Source organism: Leptodactylus fuscus, chromosome 9 (assembly GCF_031893055.1).
Source record: "Leptodactylus fuscus isolate aLepFus1 chromosome 9, aLepFus1.hap2, whole genome shotgun sequence".
In the NCBI taxonomy this organism is placed as follows: Eukaryota; Metazoa; Chordata; class Amphibia; order Anura; family Leptodactylidae; genus Leptodactylus; species Leptodactylus fuscus.
Window position 1 is genome coordinate 30,505,051 of NC_134273.1, and position 14,065 is coordinate 30,519,115.

The following is a 14,065-nucleotide window of genomic DNA, read 5'->3' on the forward strand; positions in this document are numbered from 1 at the left end:
CAGGGACACATCAACCGGGGTGGTCTCAGTCTCTGGACCAGTGTGCAGAATGCTTTCTGGTTTGACATGTCCTAGCACGTAGTTTGAGGTACGCTGCATGCTGTCATGGCGGCTAGATTCAGGTCCAAGTATGCTGCCGGGTCTGTTACTTGTGAGGTTTACTGCTTCCTCTAGGACTTCTGCTTCTGCCATAGCGGCTGCTGCTTCCCTATCTAGTGCTAGCTTCTTCAGTGAAGCTTCTAGGCGTGCTTTCTCTAGTTGCAGTTGTTGCTCTGCAGTGGCTGCTTCCAGGCGTGCTCTCTCTATGTGCAGTTGTTGCTTTGCAGTGGCTGCTTCCAGGCGTGCTCTCTCTATCTCCATTTGCATCTCCTTCTCTGCAAATGCTGCGCGTATTTTGGCTGCTTCAGCCTTTGCGCGGGTCCTGGCGGCCATGGAGCTACTCACTGACGTATCTGAGTTCCTGGAGCTTGCTGAGATGTGAGATCTCATCTCAAAGGGTCTGCTGTTGCTTGCTGACATGGTGGCGCTGTGTAAGGTTCAGAATCTTGCTGCTTGGCCTGTAAGAAGCCGTTGTTTCACTGTTCTGTCCTCCCTATGTGTGTGGGGTATAGGTTGACAGGCAGCTAAACTCCTTCCCAGTAACTCATGCACTCTGGAGAGGTGTCCGAACTTTGCTTTTATTACAAGGGATAGGGTGAAACTGGGGAACAGAAAACAGTACATTGCAGTTACAATGGGCATGTGGTAATCTTCCATGACAAACTGTGTATGTATTACTATGGCAGACATACATGTGACAATCTTCTATGACATGGCTATGCAGGCATTACTATTACATAACAGCACACTATGACACAAACTATACATGTATCTTGCTGGAAGGTACATCAGATACGTAACATTGTGGTAGTGGGGAGGTAATAGACATCTATGAGGCGTATGGTTACATGTGGTCTGGAATGGGAGCGGGGTATGGCTCAATGAGCATGGTCTACTAGCTAGAACAAATACATATAGAAATTATGCTAGTGAGTGTGGAAACATAACAATATATGAAATACATGAAGGTATAGTGCTGGGTATAGCTATTACATACCAACGATGCTACTTAAGGCCCAAGTCTTGGAGAAGGTATATGATGATGTGGCAGGGACCATGCCTGAAGTAAAAAAGACTTACAGTGTAGCCTGGTGATGACACCAGGTTGTGGGAAGGAACTACGGTGGCTCTAGTGGGACACATAAAAAAGGTATGGTAGTTTGTAATTTGCACAATGGCCACTAGATGGAGCTATGACAGGTAATATGAGATACCTGCTGGAGGCATAACAATGTCCATGGAATAATTTATATAAAGTTTCTAAATGTACCAATTAAAAAAAAACAAAATAGCAAAATACATTGGCCCCGAAATGGTTCAAAGTCTTCTTATTAGATGGTTTTCTGACTACTTTGTGGGTCTGGGGTTGTATTAGCGAAACCCTAAATATATGAGTTCACAAAGGCATTCCAGGTCATATTTAGACAATTCAGCCAGAGATGTCTGTTGGGTGGCTCCTCTGTTATGTGGAATTTAATAAGTTATCTCTGAAATTAATAAATGATGTCGAATGAAAGAGGGAAATCAACAAAACAAGAAATCTACAACATGTGTACTTCTTCAGGTTTTTCGGTTGTTTTGTTTATGTTGGATCACCTCCTGCCCTCCAAATTAGTTTCCTTTAATCCTGACAATTAACATTCAGAACTGATAAACTACTGGTGATTGCTGCAAAACTCAAAAAACAAGGCTCCGTCCAACAACTCGGGGTCGAAGCAAAATACGGAGTCATTTGGATAAAATTTCCTGTTACCACATTAGAAGAAAATGCACCTTTGATAGATCGGATGTTCTAGAACAACAGAAGTTCCTGTGATTGATTCCAATGTTCACAGACCTTTGATTTCAACCTTGTTTATACATGAACATGGGTTGTTTTCTTATCAAAACAGATGTAATGGTACGAGAAGGAAGATGGATCTTTGGTCAATGCTCGATACAGTTTTTTGGCCAACTTTGTCTTTTGGAAACTGTATCCCAATTTTTCAGACGTCATTCCAGAACAAAGCGGAGCTTGCCAGTAAATATATGCGCTCATTCACATGTAATGCTAAGGTCCGCTCTAGGAAGTTTATATCAACTATGTAGTTTTGGCTTCTCCACAAAGAACCAGATGTAGAACCATCAGTGGTCATTTTTCTAGATCTCTTGGTGACTGTGGTTTCATTTGTATCCTACCTCCGATGGGTCCAGGTGCATCAATCCATAAGCCAGAGAGCTTCATTTGTAATAGAAATGTGTCTCTTACAATGACTCACAAGAATTTTTATAGCTGCCGTGATACATTTTATGTCTTAAAGACAACAAAAACAAGATGGAAGATATAATGTCTCCACTGAGAACATAAAAAACCATAGGGGAGATTTCTCAGGGAATCTGAATCTGTCTGAATCTGCAGGAATTTACAAGTCTGCCAAAATGGTGCACTTTGTGCCAAATTCATGAATAGGGAGCATGTGGCATGCTAAATGTGTAATAACTTGTGAACATCTATATATTTCTTTTTGGGTTACTATATCCCATTGTGAGTGGCGTGAAATAACAGATCTTAAGAAAACCTGATTTCCTGATACTCTGTTGAGAGTTGTTTATGCTACAGGTGTCTATGTGCAGCCATCTAGTGGTTGTGAGGTGAGTTGCAGGCTGTCAAAGGTTTTCTTAGGTTAAATCCACACCAGCACTCGCTTTCCATTTGGGAATTCCATTGAAAAATGCGGAGAGAAAAGTCCTGCATTTCCACATTTTCGTTTGGAAACCGGTGGACCCCTTTATAGTCTATGGAGTCCATGTATTGAAAAACACAAGCCCACAATCTGCAAACCATATACAGGTCTGTCAGTCTCACCTATACACAAACAGCCAACAAACAACCCAACAAATCCAATCCAACCGTATTTGGCAGTGACCAACTTTAGTTGTCGGTCTGCTGTATGGGATGAAAGTTGGCTGCATGATGGAAATCTGTCACTTTGGCAGTCAAAAATCTAATGTGTTTGACACCTAACAATTTTGGCAAATTCCTTATTCTTTATCGGTGTCATTCATGATAGAATTCTTGAGATTTTTAATTCATAAATTACCCCATTGTTTTAAATTATGTTTTATATATATATATATATGTGTGTGTGTTCTCCAGAGCATGAAACACTCTTTCAATTCCTCTTGAGGCTGGGGCCCCACAGGCCCTAAACCTTGCAATTTGCCTGTGGTGGAAATGCCGCAGAAAAAATTGTGGCGTTTTACAGTAACTGCAAAGTGAATGGGATTTATGCAAATCGCATTCCCCCCTGTGTTTAAAACCGGCGCGGTTTTGGAAATTGCAGCATGTCAATTATATCTACGAAACGCTGGTCTGCTAGATGTAATTGTAACAGAAAGTCCCTGGAGGAAAACTCCATAAACTTTCTGTTCAAAGCTCTGCGGGAAGAACCGCAATGCTTCCCGCTGCAGTTTTTCCTGCTGTGGATTGTCCCGTGGGACCTTAGCCTTAGCCCTCATTCACATCAGCTTTTGGATTCTGTCCGGAATCCCAAACTCAATGGGGTCCGTGTGCTTGCTGTGAGATCTCCGCAGGGATCTTGCGGACAGGAAAGTAGTTCACCATCTACTTTCCTGTCCGCATGATTCGTGTGGGCAGCACACAGCAAGCACACGGACCCGATTGTAGTCTATGGGGTCTGTGTGCTTTTACTGCACACCACTTGCAATTGCATTGTATTCCATTTGGGGGGGAGGGTCCCCATGTGGACTCCCCCACACGGAACGCTGATGTGAACAAGGGGTAACTCTTGTTACAGGGGATTTTCAAGTTAAATATATAGGACCTACAGTAACCTTAGAATAGGTCATTAATATCTGACTGGTGAGGGTCTGCACCATGGACCCCCCCCTCAGATCCGCTGTATGAAGAGACTGCTGTATTTGTCTGAACGCTGCCACCTCATCACTGATTATAAAGCACAGCGCCATACATTGTATAGAGGCTGTGCTTGGTATCGCAGCTCAGTCTCATAGTCTCATTAGTTAGACTGGAGTATTTTTTTTAATATCAAACAACTAGAGATGAGCGAACACTAAAATGTTCGAGGTTCGAAATTCGATTCGAACAGCCGCTCACTGTTCGAGTGTTCGAATGGGTTTCGAACCCCATTATAGTCTATGGGGAACATAAACTCGTTAAGGGGGAAACCCAAATTCGTGTCTGGAGGGTCACCAAGTCCACTATGACACCCCAGGAAATGATACCAACACCCTGGAATGACACTGGGACAGCAGGGGAAGCATGTCTGGGGGCATAAAAGTCACTTTATTTCATGGAAATCCCTGTCAGTTTGCGATTTTCGCAAGCTAACTTTTCCCCATAGAAATGCATTGGCCAGTGCTGATTGGCCAGAGTACGGAACTCGACCAATCAGCGCTGGCTCTGCTGGAGGAGGCGGAGTCTAAGATAGCTCCACACCAGTCTCCATTCAGGTCCGACCTTAGACTCCGCCTCCTCCGGCAGAGCCAGCGCTGATTGGCCGAAGGCTGGCCAATGCATTCCTATGCGAATGCAGACTTAGCAGTGCTGAGTCAGTTTTGCTCAACTACACATCTGATGCACACTCGGCACTGCTACATCAGATGTAGCAATCTGATGTAGCAGAGCCGAGGGTGCACTAGAACCCCTGTGCAAACTCAGTTCACGCTAATAGAATGCATTGGCCAGCGCTGATTGGCCAATGCATTCTATTAGCCCGATGAAGTAGAGCTGAATGTGTGTGCTAAGCACACACATTCAGCACTGCTTCATCAAGCCAATACAATGCATTAGCCAGTGCTGATTGGCCAGAGTACGGAATTCGGCCAATCAGCGCTGGCTCTGCTGGAGGAGGCGGAGTCTAAGATCGCTCCACACCAGTCTCCATTCAGGTCCGACCTTAGACTCCGCCTCCTCCAGCAGAGCCAGCGCTGATTGGCCGAATTCCGTACTCTGGCCAATCAGCACTGGCTAATGCATTGTATTGGCGTGATGAAGCAGTGCTGAATGTGTGTGCTTAGCACACACATTCAGCTCTACTTCATCGGGCTAATAGAATGCATTGGCCAGCGCTGATTGGCCGAATTCCGTACTCTGGCCAATCAGTGCTGGCCAATGCATTCTATTAGCTTGATGAAGCAGAGTGTGCACAAGGGTTCAAGCGCACCCTCGGCTCTGATGTAGCAGAGCCGAGGCTGCACAAGGGTTCAAGCGCACCCTCGGCTCTGATGTAGGAGAGCCGAGGGTGCACTTGAACCCTTGTGCAGCCTCGGCTCTGCTACATCAGAGCCGAGGGTGCGCTTGAACCCTTGTGCACACTCTGCTTCATCAAGCTAATAGAATGCATTGGCCAGCGCTGATTGGCCAATGTATTCTATTAGCCTGATGAAGTAGAGCTGAATGTGTGTGCTAAGCACACACATTCAGCTCTACTTCATCGGGCTAATAGAATGCATTGGCCAGCGCTGATTGGCCAGAGTACGGAACTCGACCAATCAGCGCTGGCTCTGCTGGAGGAGGCGGAGTCTAAGATCGCTCCACACCAGTCTCCATTCAGGTCCGACCTTAGACTCCGCCTCCTCCGGCAGAGCCAGCGCTGATTGGCCGAAGGCTGGCCAATGCATTCCTATGCGAATGCAGACTTAGCAGTGCTGAGTCAGTTTTGCTCAACTACACATCTGATGCACACTCGGCACTGCTACATCAGATGTAGCAATCTGATGTAGCAGAGCCGAGGGTGCACTAGAACCCCTGTGCAAACTCAGTTCACACTAATAGAATGCATTGGCCAGCGCTGATTGGCCAATGTATTCTATTAGCCTGATGAAGTAGAGCTGAATGTGTGTGCTAAGCACACACATTCAGCTCTACTTCATCGGGCTAATAGAATGCATTGGCCAGCGCTGATTGGCCAGAGTACGGAACTCGACCAATCAGCGCTGGCTCTGCTGGAGGAGGCGGAGTCTAAGATCGCTCCACACCAGTCTCCATTCAGGTCCGACCTTAGACTCCGCCTCCTCCAGCAGAGCCAGCGCTGATTGGCCGAATTCCGTACTCTGGCCAATCAGCACTGGCTAATGCATTGTATTGGCTTGATGAAGCAGTGCTGAATGTGTGTGCTTAGCACACACATTCAGCTCTACTTCATCGGGCTAATAGAATGCATTGGCCAATCAGCGCTGGCCAATGCATTCTATTAGTGTGAACTGAGTTTGCACAGGGGTTCTAGTGCACCCTCGGCTCTGCTACATCAGATTGCTACATCTGATGTAGCAGTGCCGAGTGTGCATCAGATGTGTAGTTGAGCAAAACTGACTCAGCACTGCTAAGTCTGCATTCGCATAGGAATGCATTGGCCAGCCTTCGGCCAATCAGCGCTGGCTCTGCCGGAGGAGGCGGAGTCTAAGGTCGGACCTGAATGGAGACTGGTGTGGAGCGATCTTAGACTCCGCCTCCTCCAGCAGAGCCAGCGCTGATTGGTCGAGTTCCGTACTCTGGCCAATCAGCGCTGGCCAATGCATTCTATTAGCCCGATGAAGTAGAGCTGAATGTGTGTGCTTAGCACACACATTCAGCTCTACTTCATCAGGCTAATAGAATACATTGGCCAATCAGCGCTGGCCAATGCATTCTATTAGCTTGATGAAGCAGAGTGTGCACAAGGGTTCAAGCGCACCCTCGGCTCTGATGTAGCAGAGCTGAGGGTGCACAAGGGTTCAAGTGCACCCTCGGCTCTCCTACATCAGAGCCGAGGGTGCGCTTGAACCCTTGTGCAGCCTCGGCTCTGCTACATCAGAGCCGAGGGTGCGCTTGAACCCTTGTGCACACTCTGCTTCATCAAGCTAATAGAATGCATTGGCCAGCGCTGATTGGCCAGAGTACGGAATTCGGCCAATCAGCGCTGGCCAATGCATCCCTATGGGAAAAAGTTTATCTCACAAAAATCACAATTACACACCCGATAGAGCCCCAAAAAGTTATTTTTAATAACATCCCCCCCTAAATAAAGGTTATCCCTAGCTATCCCTGCCTGTACAGCTATCCCTGTCTCATAGTCACAAAGTTCACATTCTCATATGACCCGGATTTGAAATCCACTATTCGTCTAAAATGGAGGTCACCTGATTTCGGCAGCCAATGACTTTTTCCAATTTTTTTCAATGCCCCCAGTGTCGTAGTTCCTGTCCCACCTCCCCTGCGCTGTTATTGGTGCAAAAAAGGCGCCAGGGAAGGTGGGAGGGGAATCGAATTTTGGCGCACTTTACCACGTGGTGTTCGATTCGATTCGAACATGGCGAACACCCTGATATCCGATCGAACATGTGTTCGATAGAACACTGTTCGCTCATCTCTACAAACAACGCTTTCAGATTACAATGTAAGACAAGTAGGCGGTACCTCTGATATATTAGATTATTCGATTGAGGGTGCTCATTCTGTATATATACCTCTGATAGATTAGTTGTAATTATGACGTAGATAGTAACCAGGGATGCAAAGGTTAAAAATGGAATAAGAAGCTTCTCCGCTTCCACTCGGCTGCAGACCTGGATGTTATTTTTTCCCTATGAGATCATTTTCGAATTGCTAACCTTAGGTAATGTTGTGGGTCCGGTTATCATTACCATCATTAATCATTGCTAGGGTTGGGGGTGGGTTTTTTCCTTGAGTGGGAATTTTTTATCTTTTAGATCAAGATACGTTATACAGATGTAGCAGAGCTGATTTTGTCCATACGACAGAGCTGAGCTTGTCTTGCCATAATACAGGATTAGAGATTTGATCATTCTCATTACTGATTTGTTGGACAATTTTTTTTATTACATATTTGTATTTGCTGTTTATAAAAAATGTAAAAAAATACAAATTTTAATATTTCAGTCTCTAATGTCTTTCATAACCTTTTGATCTGAAATTCACACCATGCCTACACACAATTTCCATGTACACTTTAGTTGTATAGTACAGACAGGTCCTTCCTGACCTCTTCTCCTGGGTCACCATGTCTTAAGATGGGCGGTATAAGATGACCAGCTTGAAAATGAAACATGATGTCTATGTGTCTGTGTCTAGCTGTGAATTGCAGGCTGTTGACAGTTTTCCTAGGGCTAATATTATTATTAGATATATTCTTGATGGCCTATCCTAAAAAAGGATTATGAAATCAGATAGGTGGGGTCCATCATCCAGTATCCAAATCCATCAGCAGCTGATACACAGAGAATGGCGTACAAAGCAGACAGCTCCATTTCCTGAGTAGTGGCCACACTTGGTACTGCAGATCAGCCCATCTTTAGGTTCTATGACAAAAATTGTAGAAATCTGTATAGGTCATGCAGTTGCTTATGTCGTCCATTAACATACACTGAAAAGAAAAAAATATATAGTATTTAAGGATTCCCTATGCTTAAAAGTGTACTTGACTATGTTTTAATACAATGTATTAACATATGTGGATAATGAAAACTAGAAAAATATAAAAATAAATTATAAGGGTAATATGGTAATAGAATTTTGCACATAAACATAATATTGTATTATATGTTAAGAATTTATTAAAACTTAAATGGAGTTTACCACTTCCCTCAAGCATATTCAATGGTCACCCCGTGTTATAGAGCACATTACAGTGATAATATATACCTTTATTATGTAACCACTTCTGTAGATTTGGAGAAGAAAAAACGTTAATGTATTATGCAAATTAGGCAGTTGGAGCACTGGGGGCGGGCCTTCAGCCCTGGGAGCACTGCTCTTGTCACTCAGACCTCTGCCGTCTCCTGCCTGTACCAACCTGTGTAGTAAGAGTCAATCCTCTCACTGCTATGACATCACCCATCCCACTTGAGCAGTAGAAGCAGGCCTCTGAGGGCTAAAAGACCCGCCCCCACTGCACCAACTGCCTAATTTGCATAATACATTGCTTTTCTCCATATGTACTAAAAAGAGATATAACAATGGTAAGTTGTTTCTCATCGTATAATAATGTTAATAAAGTTTGAATGTTCTTCTTAAAGGTGGTAGGCTTCCTTAAAGGGAATCTGTCAGAGGTTTAGAACTATGTTGATGGAGATAGATATGTAATAGGTAAAGCTTTGTATATATACCTTGGTGGACTGTAATGCTTCTTGCATGGCCAAAAGAATGACATTAATGCCCTCACCTCATGATTTAGATGCCATTCGGGTAGCCCCTTCATATACAATGCCCCAGGCTCTCTGCAGCACTTCCCATTTGTCCTTAGTGATGGCTGGAGCATCCAAAAGACAATGCAATGATGGGGCCACTTGTAACTGCGGAGCCCTGGCATTACAACTTCTCCACCCCGATCCTGCAAAAGCCATAAGCATCCGCCATGCTGTATTTAAGCAGCTTTACCCCTCGCCTACCTAGCACCGCCAGCACTTTCGAGAGGGTCAAACTAGAGAAAGACTCCTTTAAAAATTTAAAAATTAATAAAATAAATCATTAAAAAATTTGAGAAATAATATATTTTTCTGTTATCGGGACCCCTATTTTTATCTTCAGTTTTACATAACCTGTTTATCTCCCCTTCCCACAATCCCTCATGTCAGTGTGAATGAGAAGTGATACAGATTGCTGGGAAGGTCAAGATGACAATCTCGCAGTATTCTCCTGTGCTAAGCACAATTAGGTAGAGGCGGTGAGTAAGGTTACAATCAGGCTGCGATCCAAGTATGAGGCCGAGGATCAACTATGGCTGATTGAGACCTTAAATGACTCCAGGGAATGCAATGGAAAGTCTACTGTACTATAAGTCTGATTGTAGGATTCTATATAGGGTGCTACGTAATTATACATATAATGTATGGGACTAAGGGTACAGAGCAGACCTGATGTAATACTGATCCAACCTGATCCATAGAAACTTCCACAGATACCGTGCTGGATCATCTCTGCCATGACCAAGCTTGTTTTGGATGGTGCCCTGTACGGCACTTTCTTTAGGCCTGGTTCACATCTGCATTCGGTATTCCGTTCGGCGAGTCCCTTTGGGGACCCCCTGAATGGAATACTGAACACATTGATAAGCGGTGAGCAATGAAAGCACATGGACTCCATAGACTAAAATGAGGTCTGCGCGCTGTCCGCATGAGTCATGCGGAGAGGAAAGTAGATCATTAATTAGTTTTCTCTTCACATGATTCTTGTGGACACTGCGCGGAAAACACACGGACCTCATTATAGTCTATGGGGTCCATGTGCTTTCATTGCTCACTGTTTGTCAATGCGTTTGGTCCTCAAGCGTACTCCCTAAAAGGAATATCAAACGCAGATGTGAACCAGGCCTTAGGTGCCCTAAAGTCTACATACAAATTTACCATTTAATGCCTAAATAAGAACACTATACAATACACTATCAATACAACGTGCCATAAGAGTTTAATGCAGTTGTCTGAAAAATTCCATAAACTACCATACATTGCAAAAATGGTATATATTATAAAGTAAACAGAGCCAGAATCTGTCTGCGCTGAATTACTACAGATCTGCTCCTATACAAGAGGACAAGGGTTGATCTGCAGTAACTCGGCGCAGCCACTACAGGGAGAACAAGAGCTATTTGAGTCCAGTTTTGTTCTCTGTATAGCAGAGTGAGACTAGCTGATGTGTGGGGGTCACAGGTCTCAGTTCCCATCCAGTGTGATATTGATAATAGATCGGCAATATCGTTTGCCCCCCCAAAAACCCTTTAATAAGGATTCAGGTGCTTGCATTTGACTGTTTAGTTCAATTGTCTTAAGAGAGCTGAGGAGGCAGTGTATAGCCCGATATATACAATGTATTCTAAGGACCCATACACTGCATGCTCAGCTTTCCAAGGTGCTGAAGGGGCACAGTACTCAGCTGAGTGATTCTACTCCATAGGTCTCAGCACTAGTGATGAGCGAACGGCGTTCGATCGAATTGATATTTGGCTGCTCGAGATATTCGATTCCAATCGAATACCACGAGGCAAACGCACTAAAAATTTGTATCCCCTCCCACCTTCCCTGGCGCTTTTTTTGCACCAATAACTGTGCAGGGGAGGTGGGACAGGAACTACGATAACGGAGGCATCGAAAAAAAATCGGAAAAAGTAATTGGCTGGCTAAATCAGGTGACCTCCACTTTATACGAATGGTCGATTTCAGATTTGGGTTATATGAGACTGTGAACTATGTGACTGTGAGACAGGGATAGATGTACTAGCATGGTTAGCTTGGGATTACCTTTATTTAGGTGGGAATGTTACTCACACAGCTCTTTGGGGCTCTATCTCGTCAGGATCCCTGTCAGCTTGCGATATGTGTAAGCTGACTTTTTCTCATAGGAATGCATTGACCAGCATTGATTGGCCGAATGCCATACAGAGTACAGCATTCGGCCAATCAACGCTGGTTTTGCCGGAGGAGGCGGAGTCTAAGATTGGTCCACAGCAGTCTCCATTGTGGTCTGATCTCAGATGTAGCAGAGCTGGCCATGCGTTGAGTTCTGCTATACCGGAGATGTAGCAGAGCTGGCCGTGCACTGAGCTCTGCTACACCCGAGATGTAGCAGAGCTGGCCGTGCACTGAGCTCTGCTACACCGGAGATGCAGCAGGGTTCAGCACACACTCAGGTCTGCTGCATCTCAGATGTAGCAGGGTTCAGTGCACACTCAGCTCTACTGCATCTCAGTTGTAGCAGGGTTCAGTGCACACTTAGCTCTACTGCATCTCAGATGTAGCAGGGTTCAGCACACACTCAACTCTGCTACATCTCCGTGTAGCAGAGCTGTGCGCTCAATACTGCTACATCTGAGATCGGATCACAATGGAGACTGCTGTGGACCGATCTTAGACTCCACCTCCTCACAGACGAGCCTCTGGCAGAACCAGCGTTGATTGGCTGAATGCTGTAATCTGTATGGCATTCGGCCAATCAACGCTGGTCAATGCATTTCTATAGGAAAAAGTCACCTCCCGCATATCGCAAGCTGACAGGGATCCTGACGAGATAGTGGCGTAATACAGGTACTTGGGCATGTTAGATGCCCCCCAGACATGCTTCCCCTGCTGTCCCAGTTGCATTCCAGGGTGTTGGCATCATTTCCTGGGGTGTCATACTGGACTTGGTGACTCTCCTGAGTCGAAGAGTGGGTTCCCCTAAAACGAAGCATTTTTTCCTCAGACTATAATAGGGTTTGATATTCGTTCGACTAGTCGAATATTGAGGGGCTATTCGAAACAAATATCGAATCTCGAATATTTCACATCTCATCTCATCTCTACTCAGCACCCAGAATTTCACTGTAAAAGTTTTTATGTTACCCTTTAAGTGCACCTCCAGTGATAAACAACTGTGCCTGCAGGAACATACATTCCTTTGCATACATTACAAGATGCAATATACCTTATTAAAGATATCTCTTTCCATCTCCACTTACTAAGCTGTTCTCCTGCTCCTTATTTTCTGTCTGACTGCTTGTTTACATAAGATTTATTTCCTTATTCAGCCTTACACATAGACCTCTATGGAGAAGAGAGGGGAGGAAGAGGCTGCTGGCAGCTAGTTCATTGATATATTGCCTCATTCTGTGTACAGAGTATCAGGCTGTAGCAGCAGCAATTATCTGAGTGTCTTTTCTAGCAGTCTCCTCTCCCCCTCCCCTCTTCATAGACTAATATGTAGAAGGTAGAAGGTAATTTTGCCTGAAAAGTAGAGAAAACATTTCCTTAATAAGAGATATTACAACCTTTTTTAAAAAATTACTTGTACTATTCATTTCTGTAAAGTTATTTATAATGGCAGGTATGCTTTAAAGAGGACCTTTCATGTCCTCGGGCACATGCGTGTTATATACAGCTAGAAAGCCGACAGTGTGCTGAATTCAGCGCACTGTCGGCTTTCCCGTTATGTGCCCTGGGCCAAGAGATAACGGTGCCCTTACCGATAGCTCCTCACTGTCAGAAGGGCGTTCCTGACAGTCTGTCCATAGCGCTATACTGTGGGGTGGGCGTTCCTTACCGCCGAACCATCACGCTGAGCTAGGACTATGAAATTGGACCGGGTGGGTCATCACTATCATATCAGTAAGGGTTTATGTATTAGAGCACACAGTCAAGGAAAGTGCCAATATATTAAAGTAGGGATTTATCGAAGGCAGACAAATATATCATCCAGGCAGTAGATAATATTATTCACCACAAATTGGTCTGAGATACAGTGAGCTGCAATACCAATACCTGGAAAACAACATAAGAGACGTCAACATAATATCGATGGGATAGAAGAGGCCATCGATTTAGCAGTCCTTTGCAATCCTTTGCTCAGGAATTTTCAGAGGGGGAAGTTCAAAGGGCTGTAGAGCATTTGGGAGATAATGTGAGGTGGAGAAGAGCAGTGCACATGGCACGCAAACTATCCAAACACAGTATAATGCCCTCTTAGTGCTCCCATACACTGAAACGTCCTCTAAGGGAGCCTTCACACAGAGTTACACGCGTAATACATTGAAAGCAATAGGGAAAAAAGCCTCCCATTGATTTCAATGGGGAGTGCACGTATGCCGGCTCCCATTCCAGTCAATGGGAGCTGCTTTTTACGCGCTCATTCTGAACGTGTTTTTACTTTCAGAATGAGCGCAGCGTAACTCCGTGTGAAGGCTCCCTTATAGCGTAATGTCCCCTTTTTGCCTCAGCCTCCACACACAGCATATTACTGCTACTGCTCAGCCCCACGTATAACCATTGAGTGTTTCCAAAATGCTCAGCAGTGAAAGGTATATTGGTAACCATTGAGCCGACACTCTGCTGCTAATGATCATTCAGGAGAGTGGTGGTTAGCAAGGGTCAGTAAGGGGGCAGTTTTAACCATTTAACCTCCCCCTTGTGTACACACCTGACTGGAGAATCCCATTGAGGTTTGTGGTGGTCTCAATTCTTGGATGCCTGATGTGACAAG